This window comes from Molothrus aeneus, chromosome 15 (assembly GCF_037042795.1).
Source record: "Molothrus aeneus isolate 106 chromosome 15, BPBGC_Maene_1.0, whole genome shotgun sequence".
Classification (NCBI taxonomy): domain Eukaryota; kingdom Metazoa; phylum Chordata; class Aves; order Passeriformes; family Icteridae; genus Molothrus; species Molothrus aeneus.
Genome location: NC_089660.1, coordinates 17,650,412 through 17,662,681, shown reverse-complemented (window position 1 = coordinate 17,662,681; position 12,270 = coordinate 17,650,412).

Genomic DNA, 12,270 nt, shown 5'->3' with positions numbered 1-12,270 from the left:
GCTCCAGCTGGCCTTGCCCTATGTGTCCCACATGTCCCAGGTGTCCCATGGGCTGTGCCACCCCACTGCAGCCTTTGCTGCTTTCCCGAAAGGGGTGGCTTTGTGCACAGGAGCAAGGCTCAGGGTTTGGGTACCACTGCAGGGGAAAGGGAGGGAAGGGCTGCAGGTGTGCCCTGCTCCTGGCAGCACCTCCCACCCCCTGCTTGCCCACACATCCCAGTGTCCCACAGATGCTGTCCCCAGCCCCACAGATGCCAATGCCACAGGGTGAGAAGGTGCTTCCATGGAGATGCTGTGCAGCAGGTCGGTGTCCCACAGCCCCCTCCTGGGGCAGTACCCTCAGTGACATTTTTGGGGCCACCTGTGGGCTCCTGGGGGGCATCAAGCAATCTCAGCTGTCACCCACCAGCCAAGTCTCCAGAGAGGACACATTTTGGGCACCTTTCCTGCCTTTCCCATGGGATCTCACCCTGATGTGATGCACTAAGGAGCACTTTTTCCTTCCTGACCATGCTTTTCTCCTGCAGCTCCATGGCTGGGGATTCAAGCCAGCACCTCTCTTCCCTCTCTCCCTCCCCATCTCTGGCTGTTCCCCTTTCCTGCCTCCCCATGCATGGTTGCAGCCCAGTCCTGAGTGCTGGCTGGTGTAGGGAGGCTCTCCCCTCAGCCCTGTCTCCCCTGCACGCTCCCTCTTCTCCTCCGAGCTGGCAGCTCAGGCTGCAGCCAGGTGAAAATTGATTTGCAGTGAACCGGTGCCCTGCCAACGCCTGACTCATCCATTCCCTGCACACACACACACACACACACACACACACACACACCCCGTGCCCAGGAACCTTCCTGCTCCCAGCCCGGGGCTCCAGCAGGGCTGGGGAAACGCTGCCCCAGCCCGGCCAGGCGGGACTCACAGGAGGGAGCCCCACGGCGCCGGGAAAATTCAGAACCAAACCCCAACAGGCAGGAGAAGAGGGTTGGGAGGGAGGAAAAGGTGCTCAACAGATCCACACCACAGAAGGGTGGAAAGCTGCAGCCGTAGGAGCTCCTGCTCCAGCTCTCAGTATGTGGCATTTAACAGCGCTGGTACTGCCACTGATGGATGTGGCATTGCTGGAAGTCACCAAGTGGCAGCCCTGAGTTTATCATGGAATGATTTGGGTGGGAAGGGACCTTAAAGCCCATCCAGTGCCACCCCTGCCAAGGGCAGGGACACCTTCCACTGTCCCAGGCTGCTCCAGCCCCAGTGTCCAGCCTGGTCTTGGGCACTGCCAGGGATCCAGGGGCAGCCCCAGCTGCTCTGGGCACCCTGTGCCAGGGCCTGCCCACCCTCACAGGGAACAATTCCTCATTCCCAATATCCCATCCAGCCCTGCCCTCTGGCTGTGGGAGCCATTCCCTGTGTCCTGTCCCTCCGTCCCTTGTCCCCAGTCCCTCTCCAGCTCTCCTGCAATCCCTTTGGGCACTGGAAGAGCTCTGAGCTCTCCATGGAAATTCATCCCAGTGTTCCTGCCCATCCATTCCTACCCACTGACCACTCCTCCCCCAGAGCCACACTCACCCAGCCAGCCTCGAGCTCAGCTGGGGACACCCTAAATCCAATGGACATTAAAGCACTCTCAGAACCAGCATGAGGGTGCAAGATCCACTGGGCTTTCCCCTAGAGCATCCCTTGGGTGTGAGAGTGGGAGCTGGAGCCCAGAAACTGGAGAGGATGAGACTCAAGGACAGGATGGAGAATGATGCTCTGGAGGGAGGCAAGAGATGGGAACCCAATAATCCATCATGGAACAGCTCCTCCAACCCACTTGGAGGATGGAGCAGCCCCATCCCCACTCCCTCGCTCTTCATCAGTGCAGACCAATTCTATTTCACATGAATCTTAGATAATTAATGTAACGCAAAAAATGGGCCCCTGATTAGTTAATATACCCACACTGCTCTGAAAAAAAAAAAAAACAGTCCCTCAACAGGCCTGTTCCAAATAATAATTCAAGTTCTTTTGAAAGCGGGTCAGCAGCGCTGAGTAATAAGTTCATTATAATCTAATAAAGTTCATTAGTCCTTGAGAAGTCTAAAAATGCAAGAGCAGTACAACCAACAAAATCATCCTCTGGCAGGATCATTTCTGGGGGGGGTGGGGAAGGATTTGAGATAAAAAGAAGTAAAAATAGACAGGAAGAATTTCAACGAGGAGAAGACATTGCTGGGAGAATTGGAAACACCTGAAGTGCATCCAAAGAGCTGCAATAAAAGTGCTGGGCCTCACACATGAAAGGTAAAAGCAGCTATTAATAGCGGGGCAGCCGGGATGGCAGCGCTTGGCTGTGGCTACACAGGCACGGGCAAAGAAAAATCCCTGCACAAGTGATAATAAAAGCCCTTAATTCAATGTCAGTGGGGGCCGGGTTTGAAGAAAAAATAGGAAGAGAGGCGTGATTCAGCTGCCAGCCACACGGGGACATCTGTATGCAGGTCCCTGCCTGCACACATTGCTCCTGCAAAGTCAACAGGAGGAATGGAGGAAAGCAAACAAATATCTGGGAGCCTCCGGCACGGCCAGCCCGGCTCTCAGCCGGTGATAACCTTGGGCACGTGGCACCTGTGGGGACTCATCCCAGGGATGCGCCCGCAGGAGGGACCTGCAGGTGTCTGAGGCTGCTCTGCAGGGAAATGACCACACAGGACAGCAGGAAAGGACAGTGCCAGGGGCAGGAGAGGCCGTGGGCACTGTGGGGTCACACCCAGCGCAGCTACTGTGGAAGTGTGGTCTGCTGTCCTGCTTTTCCTGCATCCATATTAAGTAGGAAACAGGGATTGGGCTGAAAATCTGATTTCTTGCCCAGCTGGGAAGCAGCTCTGAGGCAGCTCCCTGGAGGGCAGGGGTGCTGGAACAGGCAGAGCCAACAGAGCCACTGCAAAGGACAGGGGCAGCACGGGCTGCTCACAGCCCAGGCAGGCGTCCCGCTGGATCTGCAGGAATAAATCCCCACTAATGAGAGCCAGGGACACTGCAGACACAAATAAGAGGGCCAGGAGGATGTGTCCTTTACTGCAGGTTTTGTGGTTGGTCCACTGGGACTTTGCACTCTGCAGAAAAATTACTGGTTTGTCCGAATTTCGACATTTCAGCAGAGGCAGACTGCGGAGTGATGTTGTCCCCATGCATGCAGAGAGGGCACCGAGGGCAGAGGCCTGTCCTGGGGGCAGTGCCCCAGTACCCACATATTTCCTAAAGCCTTCCTGGGTGTATGGAGCCCCAGGGAAGAGGCTGCTGCTGCTGCCACCCTGTGAGGAGTGGGAACAGGGGCTCTCCAGGCTGCAAGGACACTGCTCCTTCCCCTGTTCTGCCTTGTTCTGGTCTTTGACATTGAGAAGAAGAACAGCACCAATTTCTCCAGCACATATTGGCTAATTTTTCCTCTTTCCGCCCCCAAAACGACAGCTATTGCTGCCCTCAAGGCCACCCGGACTGTGGCCAAACAAGGTTATGAAAGCTCACTTTGCTTGAAGGGAACAGGGATAAGGGGGTGGTGTTAAAACAAATACTTCACTTGAGACTTCATGTTTCAAGCCCTTAAAACGTTTTTCCTTCTTTTTCTAGTGGAAGGCCAACACACCTTAAAGAAATAATTGTTTGTGGTTTGGACAGCTTTTCATTGGTGTTGAACGTGACCCATGGGTTCATCCCTCACCTGCTGCCACAACTGTGGGACATGAGGTGCTCCTTGTCCCCAGGACAAAGCAAAGGACTGATAAAAAGCCATGATTCCAGCAGTGAGCCTGGCTCTGTCAGCAGGAAAATCCAACCAATGCCCACAGGGCAGCAGCACCAGGAGCCACTGGCAGCTCCCGGGCAGGACAGAGCTGCTGCGGCCTGAGGAGCAACGAGATTCCCGGGGCTGGGACAGGCACAGTCAAATGTCGTGCCCAAACAGCTGGGCTGAGCCTTAATAAACACAACCCCTCTGAATAGCTGACACCTGGAGTTACTGAAGAGCTGGTGTGAGTGCAGGCAGAGCCTCTTGCAGCACTAGTGCCCACTGGGGATGCTGAGGCACTAAGAAAAGCCTCAGCTTTTACAGGGAGTGATTTATGGCCAGCACCAGGCGGGAGGACTGGCCAGAGACAGCCCCTCTTGCCGTGCAGCTACAGCTCTGTACTGCACCAGGCTGCCCTTGCTGTGCTCTGAAGGGCAGAGGGAATGAGGAGCTGTGCCCCATTTTCCTGGCATTGCCCATCTCTCCCATCACCAAGGCCATGGCAGCCCCACAAACACCTGGAACAGGGAGGAGAGTCCTGCACCCAACCTAGGCACTCCCTGGCTCACAGCAGCACAAATACCAACTCCCTCAAGGAAGTGCAATGATAAACTCCGTGATATTGGAGGAGAGAAGGCTCCAGAGAGAGCTCAGAGCCCCTTCCAGGGCCTGAAGGGGCTCCAGGAAACCTGGAGAGAGACAATTGACAAGGGATGGAGGGACAGGACACAGGGAGTGGCTCCCACAGCCAGAGGGCAGGGATGGATGGGATATTGGGAATTGGGAATTGTTCCCTGTGAGGGTGGGCAGGCCCTGGCACAGGGTGCCCAGAGCAGCTGTGGCTGCCCCTGGATCCCTGGCAGTGCCCAAGGCCAGGCTGGACACTGGGGCTTGGAGCGGTCTGGGACAGTGGAAGGTGTCCCTGCCATGGCAGGACTTGGAAGAAGTTGAGTTTCAGGTCCCACCCAGCCCAAAGCATTCTGAGATCCAAGGAATGTCACCACCAGACACTTGAGTGACCAACCTTTCTCTGTTGGGGCCACTCTGCACCCGCTGGAGCAGCACTGGGATGTTCCATGCCGAGGATGCAGCATCAGCCTCGTGTTCCTCACCTGGGGTAATTTGTCTCAATCAGCCACAGCAGAGAAAAATAAAGATCTGAAGGAAGAACACCACAATCTATCCAAACTACAGGAGAACATATCGGGAAAGAGCTTGAGGTAATGAACTTGGAGATTGATTCTCTTAACCAGTGCTGTGATGGGCTGCAAATTAAAGCCGGAGGGATGAGGAAAAGCTGGAATTATCAGAATTTTGTGAAGCTGAGTGAAAGCATGAAGCAGCAGAGAAGAACTTAATGATAATTAAGGATAATGTTTGAGATTCTGATTTCAGGGACACTATGTAAATTCAAAATAATACCAGAGGAACAAGCTGTATTTCCTCAGAGACAGCCCAGCATCCCTGGCTCATGCACAGTTGTCTTTGTGACTCAAGGAAGAAGGGAGAATGCATTTCTTAGATGTTTCCTGCAGTCTAGATACATTACCAGGAGTCAGGAAAATTCAGAGCTAAACAGTTTTCTGGTTGGAATTAGTGATTTATCAAAACTGGGAAGCTCCACAGGGATTTTGATCAGTTAAGCTGGAAACCAGGCAGGGTTAGGACTGCCCTTGGAACAGATCCCCGAGACTCCCACAGCCCACAGAGCCAGGGCAGAACTTTATGCCCCTCCAGTGAGTGAAATGTTGTTTTGATTTTTTTCCAAGTTGGAGCAAACCTAAAACCTAGAAGAAAAAAGCCCAGAGGGCACAGATGCCTTCAGAGACTCCTGCTCTAGAGCAGCTCCTGAGACAGCACAGCCAACACGGCACCGCCATGGGACACAGCCGCTTGACAAGTGATGCAAAACCCAGCTCCAAATTGCTCAGCAAATGATGTTAGGGGGCAAACACAGCTTATTCCAACCCAAATATAGCTCCAGACTGCACAAATCAAGTCGAGTTAAAAGAGAAGGACATCTAAAGGTCCAGGAGCAGGATCTGAGGAGGAGGGGATGGGAGATACAGGCTCAGTGGGAAACCGTCCCGCCTTTGAAGGCAACAGGAGTTTAGTCTTTGACTGCAGCAGGGTGAGGACTTCACAGGTGTCTTTAAACTGATCTGAGGCAGCTCCTCGGGGAATGTGGACAGCACAGGCTCAGTCCTGGTCTCACCCCAGGGATCTGGGGCAGTGTCTGAGGGGCAGGCAGGAGCCAGCCCCCGGCCTGGGCCAGCAGGAGCAGCTGCTGCAGGCCCATCCTGCTGCCAGCAGGGCAGTCCCTGCCCACGGCCCATTTGGGCTGGTTATGGTGCTTTGCCACCACGTTTTGCCATGTGTAAGGTGCCAGTTTTCTGCTCCCATTTGCCAGCAGGGATCACAGAATGGTTTGGAATGGAAGGCACCTTAAAGCGCACCCAATTCCAGCCCCCTGCCAGAGACAGGGATGGCACCACCAGGTCAGGCTGCACAGGGCTCCACCCCACTTTGGTGGGATCCCATAACCATGTCACACCTCTCAGCCCAGGGATGCCCCAGAGGCAGCACCTGCCCCGGGATGGGGAACCCTCCCTGGTTTGCTCAGCACTGAAATTGCTCAGCCAGGAGATACAGACAGACCAAGGTCAGAACAGAGCTGAAAACCAAACAGCCCAGGGCTGTGAGGAGGTGCAGGCATTGCTGTGGGGAGGAGATGCCTTGCCTGGGCTGCCCAGACACTCTTGAGAAGGGATTTTCAAGGCTGGGATGTGCTCCTGCCCCAGCAACTGCAGGTGAAATAGGTTTCCTTATAGGCTTTGAGGAAGCACACATCCAAATTTTGCATTGATCCTTCAAGCTGGAGAGGTTTGGCCAAGTCCCCATTAGGATCATTTGCTACTCCAGTAATAAGAGGTATGTATGCAAAGCAGATTTCCATGTGACATTACAATACTGGCAGAAATCCTTATGCATTTAGAGCAGAAAAAAAGTGTTTCCAGTTGATATCTCCGAGAGAACTGGCACAAGCCCTGCAACAAAAGTATCTCCAGCTGGTGCGAGGTGGCTGTGCCAGGAGGACTTGCAGGTCCCGTTCTACCTTGTCTAGCAGGGGCCATGGCTGCCCTGTGAGCAGGACAGATGTGGCACGTCACATCAGATCAGCACGGAGCTCAGAGCACTCACACCAGCCCTGCACCTGCCCAGACTCACAGCAAAACTGAGCACGAGGCTCCCAGCAGTGGGAGCCACCCCAGCCATGGCCACTGCTGCCCCTCAGGGTCCCTCCTGGGCCCCAGGACACACAGCTGGGCAGGGACAGCAGCCAGGACCCCCAAGTGCTTCTCCTCCAAGAGCCACCAAAGGGATGCTGCTCTTTCCAGGGTCTCCAGCTCTGGTCCTTCGTTTATTTGCTGTCTAAAGCCAGTGTGAGGGTTGAGAGCAGCAGCTTTCCAGCACATTTGTTGCTGGGATTGGTCTTGCCTGTTGGTGGGCAGGAGTGACTCTGCTGAGCCCCAGGCAGGAAGAGCAGGACTCTCCTGGGCTGTCAGGAATTTCCAGCAGATGCCACTTGCCAAGTCTGACCATGAAGGACAGAGAGAGGTGGAAGAGAAGCTGGTCCCACTGTGGGGACCCAGCCTTGCTCCAAGAACACCAGGAAGGTAAGGTCCTGGATCCCTGCAAGGTCCTGGATCCCTGCAAGGTCAGGAGCGTTGTTCAGGCAGCGAGTCCCTCCTCACACAGCGCTGTGTGAAACAATCCCTTGCTTTATAACTCCTGGCACAGAGGTAACACTTGGCCTCAGATCCCCTTTTCAATTCCTCACACTCTTTGATTTTCTGCTTTCTGTGTCCAGGGCCAAAATTGACCTCATGCATCAGAACCCTCTGGTTTGTGCTGCTGAGCAGCCCCTTCCCTGCTCCCTGCTGCACCTGCCTGGAGATACTTAACATATTTCTTTTGATCTGGGTTTTCAAAGGGCAGTGCAGGTTTTTCAAATCCTATCACTGATTCAAGACCAACAGGGCACTATTTGAAGCAGACAGGCTGTTGTAGGAATCACAGAAACACAGAATGGTTTGGGTTGGAAGGGACCTTACAGATCACCCCATTCCAGCCCCCTGCCATGGGCAGGGACACCACAATGGGTTCCTGCAATGGAGAGCAGGGCTTTGCTGGCACTGGCACTGCAGTTGTCCACTGTCTGTGCTGGTCCCACAGGGGTAGGGGGGATGCACTGCCTGCAGAGAGGCTGCTGTGAAGGTGGGCTGGGGCTGGGGACAGGTGTCCTGCCTTGCTGTACATTGTGGTGACCACAAAACCCCACAGTCTGCATCACATCTCTGTCCCCAACCTCAGTTTGTCACCCTCTACATCCTAATTTACACTCAGAGTTCTCCAGAGTTGAAAACAGTGAAGAAAAACAGCTCTGAAAGCAGGAGCAAGCGTGGGAGTTTGATTTGAAGTCAGGAATGGTGTCAGCACTTGCAGCTCTGCTGTGACTGCAGCAGAACAAAGTCCCCTCTGAAGGGCAGATGTCCCTCAGCCCTGGGTGTCCCTGCCTGTCCCTGTGTCCCCAGTCTGTCCCAGTCTGTCCCAGTCTGTCCCTGTGTCCCAGTCTGTCCCTGTGTCCCCAGTCTGTCCCAGTCTGTCCCAGTCTGTCCCTGTGTCCCTGTCTGTCTGTCCCTGTGTCCCCCAGTCTGTCCCAGTCTGTCCCTGTGTCCCCAGTCTGTCCCTATGTCCCAGTCTGTCCCAGTCTATCCCTGTGTCCCCAGTCTGTCCTTGTGTCCCAGTCTGTCCCAATCTGTCCCTGTGTCCCCAGTCTGTCCCAGTCTATCCCTGTGTCCCCAGTCTGTCCCTGTGTCCCCAGTCTGTCCCAGTCTGTCCCTGTGTCCCAGTCTGTCCGTGTGTCCCCAGTCTGTCCCTGTGTCCCCAGTCTGTCCCAGTCTGTCCCTGTGTCCCCCAGTCTGTCCCTGTGTCCCCAGTCTGTCCCTGTGTCCCCAGTCTGTCCCAGTCTGTCCCTGTGTCCCCAGTCTGTCCCTGTGTCCCCAGTCTGTCCCTGTGTGCAGGGCTCAGGGCAGCCCCAGGCTCTGCTCCAGGCCCAGCGATGGCCCCAGAGCCACGGGCAGGGCCTGAGCCCAGGAGCTGCCCCTGCCCAGGAGGCAGAGCTGCTGCCCTGGGCAGTGCCAGCCCTGAGCAGATGGTGCAGAGGCTGTGCAGTGTCCCTGCCTGGGGCCATGGCAGAGCTGTGAGCACACCCTGCTGTGCCCTGAGCTCTGGGATGGCCCTGCTGGAGCAGGGAGGTGACACCAGGTGAGCCCTGGGGTCCCTCAGCCTGACCCACTCTGGATTCTGGGATTCAGAGGATGGCACTGGCTTGGCCGTGGCTGTGCTCTGGAGGCACAGGCAGCTTCCCCAGGCCTTCCCCTGCAGGACTGGACACAGTGCAAGTGTCCACACCAGGGACAGGACAATCTCCAGTGTGATTTATCAGCTCCAGAGTTTCTTTCCCCAGTGGAAAATCCACATGGAAATGGATTGACTTTCCTTAACCCCTCCTGAACACAGTGAAATTGGGCACTGGAAGGTGCACACAGAGGACACTCCACAGCTCCTCCAGGACATGGGATATGTGTGGGCAGGACACACAGCCCTGGCCTTGGAGTGCAGGGGAAGGACACTCGTGCCACAGGCTCCTGACAGACCAGGGGAACCTGCTGCCCTTCTCTGATGCACAGCACTGTCATGCTGCTGTGAGAAAAGGATTAAAAATCACTTGGCTACCAGGATGGAGTGTTGGGATGCAGAACAATGCCATTGGTTTTGTGCTCTCTCCAGCACCATTTCCTCTGTGAGGGACCAGCTCCACCACCTCATGGCTGAGCTTCCTATGGCCTGTCCAGCCCTTGTTCCTGACTTCCCCTCCCTGCAGGGTCCAGCCCAGCACCTCTGATGTGTGGCTTGGCAGAGGTGCTTTTGCAGGCCCCAGGCAGGGTGGGAGCAGGAGGCAGAGGGGTGCTGCAGGGCTGTGCCAAGGCTGTGCCAGCTCTCTGCAGTGCTGACAGGGCTGCACATCCCACAGCACCCCCAGCTCTGGGCTGCCACTGCCCCTGCTGAGTGTGCAGATTCATGGGGATGTTCATGATGTGATTCATGTGTGCAGATTCATGGATTCATGGGGAGCCACGAGCTCAGCTGCCCCACTCTGAGCATCACCAGGCTTTGCACGGGTTCCTCTGCAGCAGAGCAACCAGAGCTGAGGCTGAAAGGGTCCAGGGCACCAGGGCTGGCCCTGCTCGTGCCCACAGCAGCGTGCCCAGCTCCTCTGAGCAGACACACACAGGAGGGACCAGGGAGGCAGCTGTGAACACACACTGGGAACCCAGTGAACCTGCTCATGTCGAGCCTGGCACCTCGAGATCATATTAGGAGATAATAATTTCACTTGGCATTGTCTGGAGGCAAACAGAGCCAAGGTTCTGCAGAGCTGTGACAATGTGAGCACCAGAGGCAGGATTTTCCAAAACACCCAGGAGACGTAGGGATAAACCTGCCATGACTTCTCAGGATGCCCCTGATCCCCAGGCAGGTGCACAAGGTCTGGCACACCAAGGCACAGAATCCCAGCTCCTGCTGCACAAGCCCGTTCCCCAGCCCTGCTCCATCCCCAGGCTCAGCCAGACCCCCACACTTCTCATTTTCTCCCTAACATTCACCTGCCCCACATTCCTGAGACACATCTCAGTGACCTCAGGACGTGGCAGAGGACACAGTGCTGGTGCCAGGCCGAGGGGAGGCTGCCAGGCACCCACACAAAGCCCAGCCCATATTTACCTGCACTCCCTCTGGAGCCTCATCCCAATCTGGGACCCAACACTCCTCAGAGGGGCTTCTCTGGGCCACAAAGACACTGCCTCAGAGGACAGGGGAGCAGGTTTGTTGCTAAATTGAGCTTTTTGATTGTAGCACACCAAGAGAAGGAGCCAGAAACTGTCCCAAGTATCAGGGGGCAAAAATGAGCCCCTGGGCCAGGGCACAGGACCCAGCCCTGCTCCATCCCTTTGCCTGCTGGATGTGCTGCCCTGGCAGGGACACAGAAACAGCTGCTGCTGTCCCTTGGGATACCCCACATGCTCACACTGTCCTGGCCACTCTTCCATCTCCCTTTCTGATTCAAAAAGTGATTTGAACCTTTGAGCAGATACTTGAAGCAAGCTGAGTGCTGTTCTCAAAGCAAAAAGAGCCCCCAAAGCCTTCCTTCCTGGCAAAAGGACAGGTTTGCTTGGAGAAGAATGGAATTGCACTTTGGAGTTGCTTCTTTGTCATGTTTTATGTTTTCCAAGCACTGCATAGGATTAGCTGGTTAATTAATACTTAGTATTATCCTCACAGATGGAGAGAGCTTCCAAGAATTCAAGGTAAAATATTTTAGCAATACAGATTTGTGCCAACCTAAATTTATAGTCTTAAACATAATGAGATTAGTAACAAGGGGGAAAAGAAACCAGGATGAGAGTAATAAAATACAGATCCTTTCTATGCACACACTGGTCTCTCTGCCTTTGGAAGTCCCATCCTCACCATACACAGCAAGAAGGTTTAAACTCATTCATTCAATTTTAATCAAGCCCATGTCTGATACGAATCTGCAGGATTTGTGGCCACTTGTGCCACTGTCCCCAGGCAGTCCCTGCCAGAGCTCCCCAAAGGGCTCAGCACAGCCCCAGCCTCCCGTGTGGGAGGGAGAACGAAGCTGGCTCAGCCACAGCCCATTCCCACCTCCAGATCTGAAGATCTTACACAATTTTCCTGCTCAAAACCAGATAGAAAAATAAAAAGCACTGAGAGGATCCAGAGGGGGTCAGTAAACATTTCATTTGGAAACGTTTCTTTCCATGCCAACCTTTTCAGCTTTCAGCAGAAGTTTCAGTTGAACTGTTTTGACAGCGATTTTGAAGGTTGCACCAAGATGAAATTTTTCATCAGATTTGCACTAAAAAATGTAAAAATAAGGTATAGAATCAAAGCTGGATGCAGCTCAGGTTGAGTTTGCTTTTGGCAGGGGGGGCACAACAGATGATCCCCATGGCTCCTTCCAGCCTGAGCTTTTCCATGTTTCCATGCAAACTATTTTAAAACACTTTCAAATATTTTGTCAGGAGGAGCCATCTCAAAAAATATCCTTTTCATCAACAGTTAATCTGAGCAGTAAAAGAGCACTTCACCTGATAAATGCCACTGAGCTCAGGGGGCTCAGTAACTTCATCTGCTCATGGCTGCCTGACTCAAACTCAGCCCTCTGCTCTGCTCAGGCCAGCTAGGGAGGGGAAATTCCAGGTAACCACACAGGGATGGATTTTATCCTGTGTCCCATGTGCAGCTTGCCCAGCAGGGGCTAGAAGAACCAATAGAAGGGGGATGGCAGCACCCTGAGCAGTTTCAGGGACTGGCTGAGCCCTGGAGGTGCTCCCTGGGGTGCAGGGCTGCCCATAGCTGCTGT